The sequence below is a fragment of the Nicotiana tomentosiformis genome, chromosome 3 (genome assembly GCF_000390325.3).
Source record: "Nicotiana tomentosiformis chromosome 3, ASM39032v3, whole genome shotgun sequence".
Classification (NCBI taxonomy): domain Eukaryota; kingdom Viridiplantae; phylum Streptophyta; class Magnoliopsida; order Solanales; family Solanaceae; genus Nicotiana; species Nicotiana tomentosiformis.
The window spans coordinates 4,604,590-4,619,188 of NC_090814.1; positions in this window are offsets into that span (position 1 = coordinate 4,604,590).

The window sequence follows — 14,599 nt, forward strand, 5'->3', positions numbered from 1 at the left end:
CCACCACAGGCGTCGTGATGGCACCTAGTCTCAAAGACTAGGTAAGCCGATTTCCATTACATTTTTGAAGCCATTTTTTTTAATCAAAACTAACAGCGGAAATAATTACAATACACAACCTTCCAAAACTGGTAGTACTGAATCACGAACTCTAACTGAATACATGGAATGATCACAAAGATCGAATATACAATACTGTTGGATTACAAATTAACAGTACAATAAAATGAAAAGACTCCAAGGGATTGCGACGGCCAAGCAGCTCTATCTTGAATCTTTACGATTGCGCTTTAACTCTGCTCAAGTCCGATATCTCCAATACCTGGCTCTGCACAAAAATATGCAGAAGTGTAGAGTGAGCACACCACAGCGGTGCCCAGTAAGTATCAAGACTAACCTCAATGGAGTAGAGACGAGGTACAGTCAAGACACTCACTAGTCTAATAACCTGTACAATATAATATACAAAATAATAGGAAACAAATAACAATATAGCAACATAAATCAACCAGTGATATGCACAGTAGACAACAAGAATACCATTAATATCACTCAATAATTAATAAGTACAATTACACCCAATTAAATCAAGTCATTCAAGTATATGTCTTTCACATATAATTCTTCCAAATAATTCTCTTTCAAATATAATTTTCTCAAATAAATATCTTTCGGATATAAGATTCTTTCAATAAATATCTTCAAATATAATTTTCTTAAATAAATATCTTTCATATAATTCTTTTGAATAAAAATCCTTCCAAATAAATATTTTGAATATAATTCTTTCAATTAAAAATTACCATGTGACACCTCATTTCAAAATACGGGTCTCAGCCCAGTTTTATATTTTTATGGTACTTCGTGCCCATAATTAAATTATCATATTTCTCCGGCACCTCGTGCCCTCAATTCATATCTCAACTGTACGGACAACTCACGTGCCAATATCCTCAATGTATATAAGATCCACATGATCAATTTATTTTTCAATAAAGTAAGATTAGAATCTTTAAATTAAGTAAGAAATCAATAAATGAATGAATTTATTTTAGAATCATTTGGGTGGAGAAAATAACATTTCAAATAAAATGAAACATCATATCAACTACTGATTTGGATATAAAAAACTATTAAATTAAAACATATTAGAATATTTCTTTTATTTAAAATAACTCAATCATCAAAACAAATACAACGCAAAAATACAAATACTCAAAGTCTCGTACGAAAAAGTCGAGGTCAACACAATACCTCAAGAAATATAAAACACTTAATATTAGGTGAAATAATACATCACGGAAAACACAAGAATTTACAAATTTCGAAAAAAATAAAGTAACCAAAGGCAAGTGCAGCCATAGAGAATATCAACAAAAGGGCACTCCCGAGGTACCGCCTCGTAGTCCCAACTCATAAATAAATTCACAATATCTCATTTTCTTATATCACCGTGGGAGCCTTCACATTTAAATTTTAAAGAAATTTTTTTTTCCGAAATAGCATCCTGCGTTTTTAAGCCACCCTTATCACACTGCATGACTTCTAGTAGTTCCCCTACTAGCCACGCATTTCAAGCCATCCTTATCTCACCGCATGCGTTTCAACACCCTGGCCTTATATCACCTCATGACTTCTAGTATTTCTCCTACTAGCCACACATTTCAAGCCACCCTTATCTCACCTCATGCATATCAATATCACAATATTTCACAAATCGCACCTCAAGTGCCCAAATATCACATCATAATATAACTTGCATGCTCAAATCTTACAACATATCACAAATTGCACATCAAGTGCTCAAATCTTACAACATATCACAGATTGCACATCAAGTGCTCAAATCTTACAACATATCACAAATTGCACATCAAGTGCCCAAATATTACAACTTGCCACAGAAATCAACAATACAATATTTTCCACAATAAGGAGCTCATGGCTCGACCATAATGTGCACAACACCCAAAAACAATCAATAGAGATAAAAATTACTCAACATAAATCAAAGTCTTCATTAAATTCAAATTTTTAATAATTATATAAATACCTCTTCTTAAGCTCATTTAATTAATTATTTGCAGAGGAAAAATTCATAATAAAATTAAATTACAATAATTATCAAACCAACAAATTTACGGAATTACATAAATAATCAAGTAACAATCCCATCAAATTGTCATATAACAACAGATTCAACAACAACAAAGATTTAGGCATAGCAAACGGATGATTTAATACTTATCCACGATTACCCAATTTACTACACAATAATGCCTAAGACTTTAATTCAATGAAAATTTGCACATATAAGCCCGAGTACGTACTTGTCACCTCGTGTACACGGCTTTTTACATTTCACAAATGGCACATAAGACTCAATGCCTAAGGGGTAATTCCCCCACTCAAGGTTAAGCAAGACACTTACCTCAAATTGCGCTCAATCAGTCAAGTAGTATGCCCTTTCCTCGATTTTTCGACTCTGATCGGCTCGAATCTAGTCATAATTAATTAGATTCAATCAATACAAATTGTAGGAATAAATTCCATATGAAAATACAAATTTTCCACAAAAATCCGAAATTTAACCCAAAAATCACCTGTGGGGTCCACGTCTCGCAATCCGACAAAAGTTACACAATATGAACGCCCATTCCGATATGAGTTCAACCATACCAATTTTATTCAATTCCGATAATAACTCAACCTCCAAATCTTAAAAATTGAATCAAGAGGGTTTTCACAATGTTTCCAACTTAATTCACCGATTAAATGTTAAAAATAACCATGGATTCGGGTAATTTAACCAATATTGAGTTAAGAACACTTACCCCGTTATTTCCTCTGAAAATATCCCAAAAATTGCCTCATCCCGAGCTCAAATCCGTCAAAAATGAAAAATGGGACAAAGTCCCATTTTCTGAATTTAAACTCACTACACAGGCTTTTCTTCTTCGTGTTCGCATGACCTGTGTCGCGTTTGCGAAGGCCTGACCATGCACAGCATCGCGTTCGCGTTCAAGCTCTCACGTTCGCGGTAGTCAACTGCCCTCCTTCTTCGCGTTTGCAGTTCATGCTTCGCATTCGCGAAGGGATAATGGAACAAGGTCCCGGCTCCCCTTCCTTATTTGCATTCGCGACCACTGCGTCGCGTTCGCGTAAGCTTGGCCAGACCTTGCCTCACGTTTGCGTCCACTCCTTCGCGTTCGCGAAGGTCAAATCCAGCACCCCCAAAATTTCTTCTTCGCGAACGCGGGACTTCCTTCGCGTTCGCGAAGAAGAAAACCAGACACCAGAATCAGCAGTTCCAAAACAACTCCAAATGATCCAAAACCACCCCGAAACACACCCGAGGCCCCCAGAACCTCAACCAATCATACCAACCAGTCCCATAATATATTACGAAATTTCTCGAGGCCTCAAATCACATCGAACAATATCAAAACGACGAAACACACTTCAAATCAACATCCATGAACTTTGAACTTTCAAATTCTATATCTTGTACCGAAACACTGCAAATCAATTCGGAATGACTTCAAATTTTGAACACAAGTCATAAATGACATAACGGACCTATTTCAATTTCTAAAATCGGATTCCGTCCCCGATATTAAAAAGTCAACCCCTCGGTCAAACTTCCCAAAAATTCATCTTTCGACATTTCAAGCCTAATTCCACTACAGACCTCCAAATAATTTTTCGGACACGCTCCTAAGTCCATAATCACCATACGGAGCTATTGACAACATCAAAATTCCATTCCAGAGTCGTTTGCTCAAAAGTCAGTTCTCCGGTCAACTCTTTCCATTTAAGCTTCTAAATAAGGATTGTTCTTTTAATTTAATTTCGAATCTTCAGTAAATCAAACTCGACCACACCCGCGGGTCATAATATATATTGCGAAACTACTCGAGACCTTAAGTCACTAAACGAGGCGTAAATTCTTAAAACGACAAGTCGGATCGTTACAGTTAAGCGCCATCACGACCTCACGGTTGGGATTTCGGGTCGTGACTATTTTTTTTCTATTTAAGAGACTGTACAAATATAGTTTATGGTTGTTCCTAGAGATGCTAGAAAATCTGACTTTAGTTTTTTCACCCATGACTTAAAAACTATGCTTTAGTATAACCCCATGAATCAGTAACTAATTGATAGAAAACCAGTTTTGCTCTTTTCTGTACAACACCATGCACTAACATGTGTATAGCTTGGAACAATATTGTAAGATTGTGTGCTATAAAAAATAGGATTTTGGATCTTTGGCACACCTTGAAAATAATAATTATTCTGCGAACATTACTCGTCTGAAGGCTGCACAAGGCCTTTTATAATCAAATCTGGAACATGACTTGATCTGCTCTTCTTCGATACTATTAAAATATGTCTCTAGGAATTTATTTAGGATATGACTAATTAAATAACCTGAAGAGATTTTCATTTATTTGTACTATTTTTGACTTGTTGTTTGGAGTCTATTCCCATGCATACATAGAATTCATCACGTGTAGGTGTTTTATGCTATGGTTAGGTGCAGAGCTATATAAAAATATATATATACCGAATTAAGTGAGGTTATCAAGAAATATGATTAGCTTCCTGTTATGCATTCATATGATTGCAACTTTGGATAGTCTATTTTATTAACACTATTAATCATAGTCGAAATACAGCTTCAATTATTGTACTTGATTCCGGAAAGCATGATTTCGTACTATTTTATATTGGTGAAGTACCTGATGGTCATCTTTGACTTGTTTTCTTGCTGAATTTGGACAATGTGTGATCAGCCCTTTTACGATTAACATTAAATTATGAGATTGTCAAAGTAATCATGTGTTATTTTTTCTTAATAGCAGGGACATGGTTCTTAATATTCTACTTTTTCTTTTTTGTTGTATGTATATGCATACAACGGAAATGAACAATGAAGTATTATATGGTATGTATTTAACTAACTTTGTATTCATGAAAGTATTTGTGATATTTGACTTTGAGATATATTTTTATTAGTTGTTGAATAATTTCGGATACTTTAAATATTGGTAGCAATTTGATAGAAATGTATTAGAATTTGGCCATTGTAGTTGTTGAAAAAATAGGTTTTTAGTGGCGATAGAACCTTGCCACAGAAGTAATTAGTATTTATGGCAATCAAGGTTGCCACTAAATCTTAAGTTATTGTAGCGACAAGACTTACCACTGAAACTATAAAGATTTTAGTGACTACTGTATTCGCTGCCGATTGTAGTCATACAGTGGCGACTTCCTAAAATTTGTTTTTGTGGCATATTTATTAACTATTTGTAATGGCGACTATAGTCGCTACAAATGTGTCTTTTTATGGCAACCCCATGAGTCGTCACAAAAAAAACATTCAGTAACAATTGTATTTGCAGCAGCTCTAAGGTCGCTACTATATGTCTTTAGCAGCGACTTTGTCGGCTTCTCTAGCGACTTTTGTCGCCATTAAAAGTCTGATTTCTTGTGGTGGTATAAATATTATTTAGATTATCAGCACATAAAATATAGATTCGTGAAAAGCTTACACAATCAATCACTTAAAAGGTACAACTAGCTCTCAATAAAATGTATTGAATAGTAACCTTGAAAAAGAATAATAACTTATATATCACAATAAATTAATTAAGGGATTTTTTTGCGTATATATTATATTAAGAAGTTATTTACCCGGTTTATTATGTTCTTTTCAAGTTTTTAAAAAAGTATATTAATTTTACGATTTGTACAAAAGTGTTCAAACACACTTCCAGCACCCACAAATATCCCTACAAATCCTCCCCAAAATATTCGATGTTTAACTCTATAGCAAATATGCCATTGACGATCACCTTCTTCACAAAAAAACTTTTGTTTCTCTTACTAATGATATCAGCCATTGATAATCATTGTGTAGTATTATACAAAAGCAAACTCTGTTAGACATCAATATACACAATTAGCAAGCAACAAAACGCTACAATTTTCTCTCACACAGGATCTTCCATTAACGGCTAATGAAGTTCATCCCAAAAGCTTTAAACTTGAACACAAATATATTAAAAAACAACGATAAATTTGATGTGATCATCTAAAGAAAACTTGATATAGTTTTAAAATATTACAATATAAATAAATTCAAAAGCAGCAAACAAACCCAATCAAGTAGGAGCAAAATTCTTTGATACAACACAGAAGCAGATGCAAGGTGTGTAGAGTTGATTTTGATTGAAATTTTAGATTAAAACTCAAAGATGAGTCAATTGACGTGTCTGTCAAATTTTAAGGTGTGTAAAAGTCGGTCAATATTATAGGGATATTTTTTAATTTAATATTTAATATGAAACATTAGTTCTTTTATAATTTGTAGAATACATCGACAACTAATTAAAGTTGTCCAAACTTTTTACTTATACACTTTATCTTAAGTTTGTTCAATTTGAACACTCTAACTACATCTCAAATATGTCATTTAAACAAAAAAACAGACATGGCAAGATAAGTATTTCTCATTGTTTACCCTTAAAATTGGATAACAATTAAACTTATAATATGGTTCTAAGGACACGTGATTTCACCTAAAACCAATTGATAAATGTGAGGATGAGTAATAGAAATTAACAATAAAGTAAAGCAAACCAGTATTAGAATGAGACTCAGCCCTCGAGTTTGGACACCCTCGAACTGGTTGGTGCAAGAACTATGAAAGTATAACAAGTTGAATAACAATGGTGAGAAAAATAAAGAGAATTATATTGCCTTTTATGTCTATCAATCGTTCTTTACAAATGGTTAATACTCCCCTTTATATAGGAGAGGAGTTCTACTTATAGTATAACTCTAATTATAGAAGAAAATTTCATGATTAGCTAATTAATCATTTCTGATTTGATCCGTTCCGAGATTTACGCCATGATCCTCGATCAGTCACCGAGATTTACGCCGTGATCCTCGACCAGTCACGGATATCTCGCCTTTCTGTTATTGTGCTATCTTCGATCTTGCTTGATGTCTGTCTTGTTTGGCTTCGATCGCTACTAGCCTCGATCTTGACAGGTACCTTGGTTCTGAACTCGGTACCCTATCCTCGTGATATGGCCTATTCTGTTACGAGGCCATCCTTCGATGCAAACTCCGGTCTCGGTCAAATAGAAAAATCGGTTGGGGCCGATTTTAACCGTATACAGATAGTCCCCTCGTTTTTTGGAGTATAACGACAAGGAAGGAACTGAATCTTCGATTCTCTAGCTTGACCTATCATGACATCATCATTGTCATGACATCATCCTTGTAAATGACCGAAAACGTCCCGTCAGTACGGTTCCCCAAGTCATTAATGAGCGTCAGTTGGTGGTCGGCCACTAGGGCTTTTCAACCGTCGCTGTAAATCCCATAAATAGGCCCTCTCTTCATTGATTCAAATTTTACTTTCACTTTCTTCTCCAAAGCCTTTACCTCTCTCAAGTTTCTCCATTTTACAAAATCCTCAGGTTTTATTGTTAACCCCTTCTCAAAACACCAAGTCCTACTACTTCCTTCTTTCTTGAAACTCATACGAAAAATGGCAAAAATATCAAAAACGGTACCACAAAAAGAAGCTGCTTCATCTTCTCAACCGGCCGGCGGGAAAATGCCCGTGGAACCCCGTATTGAGAAGTGTATTCCCAGGGGGTGCGCGTTAAACTCCAATTTCAAAACCGATAAAGCTTCGTCGGTTCCAGGTCGATGCGAGCCTGTGTTAAGATATTTATGCTCTATAATAGAGAAATACCTCGAGCAGGTAAAGAAAGACTGTAACTGGGGGGATAAAAAGGTGGTGATCTCGACCACCGAAGAGGACATAACTACCCATGTGGAAGGGTTTCTATGTTTTTATACTTACTCTTTCACGCTGGTGTAAGGACCCGTAAAAATTTAAACCAAAAACTTGGGATTTCGTGGTGCCAAGTTAGATTCCTGCGTTACTATAGTAGAAAAAGCTCGCCGCGGTTCGGACTTTTTGGATTGAACAGTACCTACGGACTGAGAGGAAAATATTTCGCAAAAGTACGCGTTTCTACGGCCCATAATGCGGCTGCATAATCACTCTGCGAACCGCAAAATGGCCGCAAAGTGAAGCAGTAAGTTTGGCCAACTTGAGGTCATTTTTGCTGTCGATTCTACGACCGCATAATTGATATGCGGACTGCATATCGATTGCTTAATCCCTCTTGAGTTTTTGCAGAGGGAGTTCTGCGGTGCATTATGCGACCGCAAAACGAGTATGTGGACCGCATACTGGTCGCATACCTAGGCCGTAAGTTCAGGCCCCTGAGGGCCATTTATGCGATCACTTTGCGGACCGCATAACCATTATGCGGTCGCATATGCAACCGCAGACCTGTGTCGGGGCACCATTTTTCTTAATTTAAAACCCGACCCCCATTTCGTTAAAACACCCCATTTAGTCTATTTTGAGCTCATTTCTGATATTTCTAGTGTGTGAGAGAGAGAGGGTTCTAGAGGGAGGAACTAATTTTCATCAATCAATCTTCATCCATCACTCAAAGCTTGGAAATACTCAAGTAGAGCACTCAATTTCTTCATCCAATGGGTGTGAGGGTTGTTTATCTTGCATGCATGTGATAAAGAGTGTGGGAAAAATAAGAAGTGAACTAGAACCATGAATGTTTTCCTAATTTTGGGTTCAATTTGTATATTGCTTAAATATATTGAGGTTGCTAAGGGTTCCGAAAAATTATAGAATCTAAAGAAGCGTAATTGAGGTATGCATGGCTAACTCTTTTCTTCCTAGAATCGAACTCCTGGTGTCTGAATGATTGGTGTAAGTTCCGACTTGATCTTACTAGAATTGTTTGCCTTAGTGTGTTGGGTTGAAAGATTTATGTTCCTTCATTGTTTTAGATATTTACCATGTCATTATGCTATTTGAGGACGTATCTATGATTTTCCAAGTTCCTTCCCTTATGTGTGCAATGCCTTATATGATGGTACTTATCGACACGAATGATGACGTTATTTGATTGAATAAAAAGGGAAAGACTTGAATTGTAAAATGTGCCCAAGTGCCAAGAACTATTTAATAAATGAGCCTGTTTGTGCCATGTAATGAAAGATGGGAAAGAGATGTGAATTGAGTGAACAATTGGAAGAGGTTATGTCTCAAGTGAGATGGCTTAGCCGATCGGGCCGAGATCGGACGCCATGCCATACACATGGTGGCATTTATGTTGGAACTATTGATTTACATTGTGGATATGGATATGTCTCACTTGGGATGTGTAAAAACATGGTGGCATTATGAGTTGTGGCTTTGGCACTAAACATTATTAATCTAAAAAGATGGAAAGATTGAATTGGAAACTATGTGAACCTTACTTGGTGTTTTCTTTGTATTTCTATGAAGTACTTATTGATTATTATGACTGCCTTCTCTTTGTTTCACTGTTCATTCTACTAAGATTAGTGTTTGCCTTACATACTAGTACTATTCGACAGTACTAACGCACCTTTTGCCGGGGGCGCTACATCTTTGAATGGATGTAGGTAGTTCCATCGCAGATAGTGCCGATCACAGATAGTGGTGCTTCTTTCTCTCCTCACAGCAGTTTTGGTGAGCCCCATTTCTCCCAGCAGTTTCACATTTTGAGGTATAGTCGGGGCCTTATTGCCGGCATTGTCATGTTGCTCTTTTGTATCCTTAGAGGCTCTGTAGACGTTTTTGTGGGTCATGTATGTATGTTGGGGCGGTCATTGGATTGAGTTGAATTTTGGAAACTTAACTACGACATAATGTATATAATGAAAAATGAACTAGCAACGTTTATATATTTATATAACTGACCTCTCCCCTGTTTTACAAATGGTAACGCGTTCCTTTTTTGGATCATGAATGAGCCGGGTAGGAAAGGTTTGCTAGGCTTGCTCGACCGGGTTCACTCGGTTGAGCACCGGTCGCGCTCCTCAAGGTTGGGGCGTGATAGCTGGGCCCCTTCGACCCCGTCGTCGTTGATTTTTGTCGTCAGTATCAAATAACCCTAGGCCAAATCCATCCTTCTTTTTGGCGAATTGTTATTCTGCTCCGATCCTTCACGAGCAAAGTCGAGGGGATGCCTTTCATCCTCGACCACCTCATCAAGTTATACAGCCCCCGCCTCTATCGAGGCGGGTTAATAAAACTCCAACGCCGGGCCACCAAAGTGCTATTCTCGAGCATAAACGAGGACAAGGACCGAGGCTGGATGGGCCAGTTCATTCATGTGAGGAATTCCGACCTAATCCCGGCTGAGAAGATGCCATTTCCTGAGAGATGGAACATGAAGCGTAAGTATAATCCCACTGTTAGTTCTTATTTATTATTTTTCTCCTTTACTTCTTCTTATCGATAACCCCTTTCATGATGTAGCGGTTGCGTGGATGCCTCATGCAATTCCTAATCTCTAGAGTTGTGTTCGAGACCTGGCCTCGACCTCTACGTACGCCGAGCGCTCATGGCGCGATTTATCAAAGGGCCGATGGGAGGCCAAAAATCATAGTAAGCCTCCTTTTCATATATCTGATGATTTGATCAAAATGTCTTTCTTATATTTAACCAATTTTCTTGCGTGTAGGCATGGGCAAGGATGCGGTCATGAGGCCCCCGTCTGGCGAGGAAAAGACTTCGGCCTCGGTTCCAAAACCGGCGAAGGACAACAAGAGAAAAATGCCCTCTGCCTTAGCGAATCCAGAACTTAAGAAAAGGATGGCTCGTAAGTCGAGGAAGAACATCATCCCTCTGATCGAAGAATCTCTTCGGCGTCTAAGGGATAAATATGAAGAAGAATAAAATGACAGCTCCGTAATGGTGGCCTGAGTGAAGAAAACCATCGATGCCCCAAAGGCAGCTGGATCGATGGCGATTGATGAGGCTCCGCCTCGAACTGAGGGGATATCGGAGAAGGATTCGAGTAAGGTCCCGAGTCATTGGAGATCGAGGGTGCCTCCCACCAAAGTGAACAAACGGTGGATATATATAAAGGGACCGGCCCTGAAGCCGTTCGAACTGAGGAGAACGCCCCAAGTGACTCACTTGGGGCAATAGTAATCGGAGACTCGCCCACTCTCCCTGCTTTTTTACGAAGGGGCAATTCGGGAAGCCCGAGCTTTGGGGACCCTCGAGGTAGACGGAGCTCATGAGGGAGAAGACCCTTCTGTGATTTGTTTACAGGTATCGAGGATGCTACCAGCCCGAGTGATGCATCGGGTCTTTTCTTCGAGGGTCGACGAGTCCTGAATCGAGTAGGTCTCGATTCCCTTTGTTGATGTCATATTCTTCCATTTTCTGCCTAACTTTTCTCTTTTTCATATAGGCTTTAGCTCTTCATCAAGAGGCATTTTCCAAGTCTCGGGAAGAGCTGAGCCGATGTGAGGCTGACTTCCGAGGGCTTTAGGAGGAGAGAAATGCCCTCAAACTTCTTAGTGGGCAAAAAGAGAAAGAGATCAAGGATCTCCGAGTTGGCCAAGGCTCACCAAGACCAGACAAACCTGATCGGGCAGGTAATAACAATTTTTAAAACCCATGGGCTCGATTCAAGAATGGTGGCTAATATTTCAATCTCACAGCTGCAACAAAAGATTGAGAGGATCCAGCAGTTCCGCGAGGAGATCAATACGATAAAGGTGGAGTCCTTGGGGTGGAAAGAAGGTATGGACCACCTTGCTGCAGAAAAATAGATTGTTCGGGCCCAATTGTCATCGATCGAAAGTCAACTCCGAGGCCTGAAGGAGAATAGTTCAGCTCAGGGAAAAAGGATAGGGGAGCTCGAGGCTCAGTTGGCTTCTGAACTTGCAAGGGCCAAAACTGAAATCGAAAAAGCAAAGGTCGAGGCTGAGGCGATCGTGGGGCTACCGATCTGATGCTAAAGCTGAAGCTGATGCTGCTTAAGCCCAAGCGAGAGAGGATACCTAGACCGCTCAAACTCGGGCATATTGGATTGCCGAACTCGCCAAATGCCAATCTCGAAGGGAAACCCTCGAGGAGATCCACGCTCGAGGTTTCGATCTTACCAACGAGATAGTAAAGTCTAGAGAGCATGAAGCCGAAGCTGGAGCACTGGCCACTTCCGATGATGATGATGATGATGGCAGCAAGAGCGGGTCTGAGAATGGGGGAGGACCTCGATGGAAAAGAAGCTGCCCCGGAGGAGATCAGGAACCTTAGGATTTTTCACTTTTGATCTTTTGTATCGGATCCTGATCGAACCTTGTAAATATTCTCATATATATAAAGATCTCTTTCCTTTCCGTCTTGTCTTTATTTCATTTATGCCTTGTGAACGTTTTGTTTTACTTATGCCTTATGAAAGTTTTGTTCATAAGTTTGAGGCTTATGCAATTTGATCGAAACCGAACTAGTGTAGTTTTTATAATCGAGTGAGTACTTGCTCGAACTCGGACTAGGGTGACCCTTAGGTTTTAATTGTGTGAAGATGATTTCTTCGAACTCAAAAATAAACTGGCCCTTTGGGCTCTTGAATTAGGCCGGTATGGCCATAGTAAAGAAATATCTTTCTCCCCCTTTTCGACTTGAAACATTTATCGTTATATAAATTTTGTTGTGCCTTAGCACGAAATAAAGGATTTTCTCGAGAGTTTGAACGGTTTCGTACCCAATAGGATTTTCAAGGGTCGATATTATCGAGACTCTTTGTTTCGTAATGCCTTAGCATAAAATAAAGAATTTGTTCGAGAGTTCGAATGCCTTTGTATCCATTAGGGTTTCCAAGGGTTGATATTATTGAGACCTTAGAAATTTAGCCGAGGGTAGCCTTTTTTAACCGATTTGTGAAATTATTCAAAGGCCTGTTTAATAACGGAAATCGGACGTCTCCAAACCGTGTTGATTTGGTTGTAGCCTTTAACTTGGGATTCGCCTTTTGGGCTTGTTCCCCTGTTATACTTCAAACTTGTTCGAAGTATTAGTCCCCGAGTGGGGTGGCTGTGGCCTATAAAATTGAGGATTGCCTTTTTAAGGTCCTACGATCTCGAGGTTCAGTAATTCGATCATGTCGATTTTTTGGACGGCAGTCCTCCAGTATCGGGTAAATTGTTTGAAATTCAGTTTTGATCGGCCCTTAAGCCAGTTTCCACCATAGATCATAAGTATGAAATTATAAAGTATAAATTTTTCTAAAGCATGGAGCATTTGGTAAAGAAAAATACTTCTTCCAGTAAATTATACATGTGTACATGTTTTTCCATTAGGGCTCGAGTAATCTACGTGGACACGGTTCATTTGACCGTTTGGTCCTCTACAAAACTTACCTATCGAGACCCTGTCGACACGAAGTATTTTCTTTGTAACTATCTGAGGGTGATGTCCCCCAGTATTCTAGGTTGATTGTAAAGGAGCCTCGGATACTGTTGAATTACTCTAAGTTAGCATGAATAATGGTTGCCTCGTTAAAAGCCTCACCGAAAAACCCCCATTTGGGATAAAAATCGGTCTAAGGAAAAAAGAGTGCAACGCGTGCTTTCAGAACTAAGGACCGTGTTAGAAGAATCCTTTAATGTCTTCGATCAAACATCTGCAAATGGTTAGTATAAAATATAAACAAAAATGGAGAAGATCATACCTTAGCATTAATATCATTTGAGGAGTGATATGTTCCAATTGTTTGGTAATTGTTCGTCGTTCATAGTGCCAAGTTTGTAGGATCCATTTCTGACGATGTCGAGAACGTGATACGGTCCCTCCCAGTTCGGACCAAGTTTTTCTTCGTTTGGGTCTCGAATATTGAGGGTGACCTTCCTCAGAATAAAGTCCCCGATTTTGAAGTGTCGAAGATTGGTTCTTTGATTGTAGTACCATTTGATCCGATATTTCTATGCGGCCATTCGAATGAGGGCTACTTTCCTTTTTCATCTAGCAATTCGAGGCTTGTATTCATAGCCTCGTAATTTGACTCTTCCGTTGAATATCGAAACCTGATGCTGGGTTCCCCGACTTCAACCGGGATCAGAGCTTTGGCGCCGTATACTAAAGAAAATGGTGTTGCCCCCGTACTGGATTTTGAAGTTGTTCGATACGCCCAAAGGACTTCGGACAATATTTCTCTCCATTTTCCCTTAGCGTCGTTCAATCTTTTCTTTAGATTTTGGATGATGGTTTTGTTTATCGATTCGGCCTGTCTGTTCCCACTAGAATGATATGGCATCGATAGGATCCTCTTTATTTTGTGATCTTCGAGAAATTTTGTTTCTTTGCTGTTGATGAATTGCTTTCCATTGTCGCATACGATCTCGGCAGGCATCCCGAATCGGCATATAATGTGATCCCAGATGAAGTCTATGACTTCTTTCTCTCTAATTTTCTCGAAAGCTTGTGCTTCAACCCACTTAGAGAAATAGTCAGTCATAAACAAAATAAATTTAGCTTTACCTGGGGCCGATGGAAGAGGGCCGACGATATCCATTCCCCACTTCATGAATGGCCATGGGGATAAGACTGAGTGGAGTTGTTCTCCAGGATGATGAATCATCGGCGCATAACTTTGACATTTGTCGCACTTTCGAACAAATTCTTTTGTATCCTTTTTTCCATATCGGCCCAATA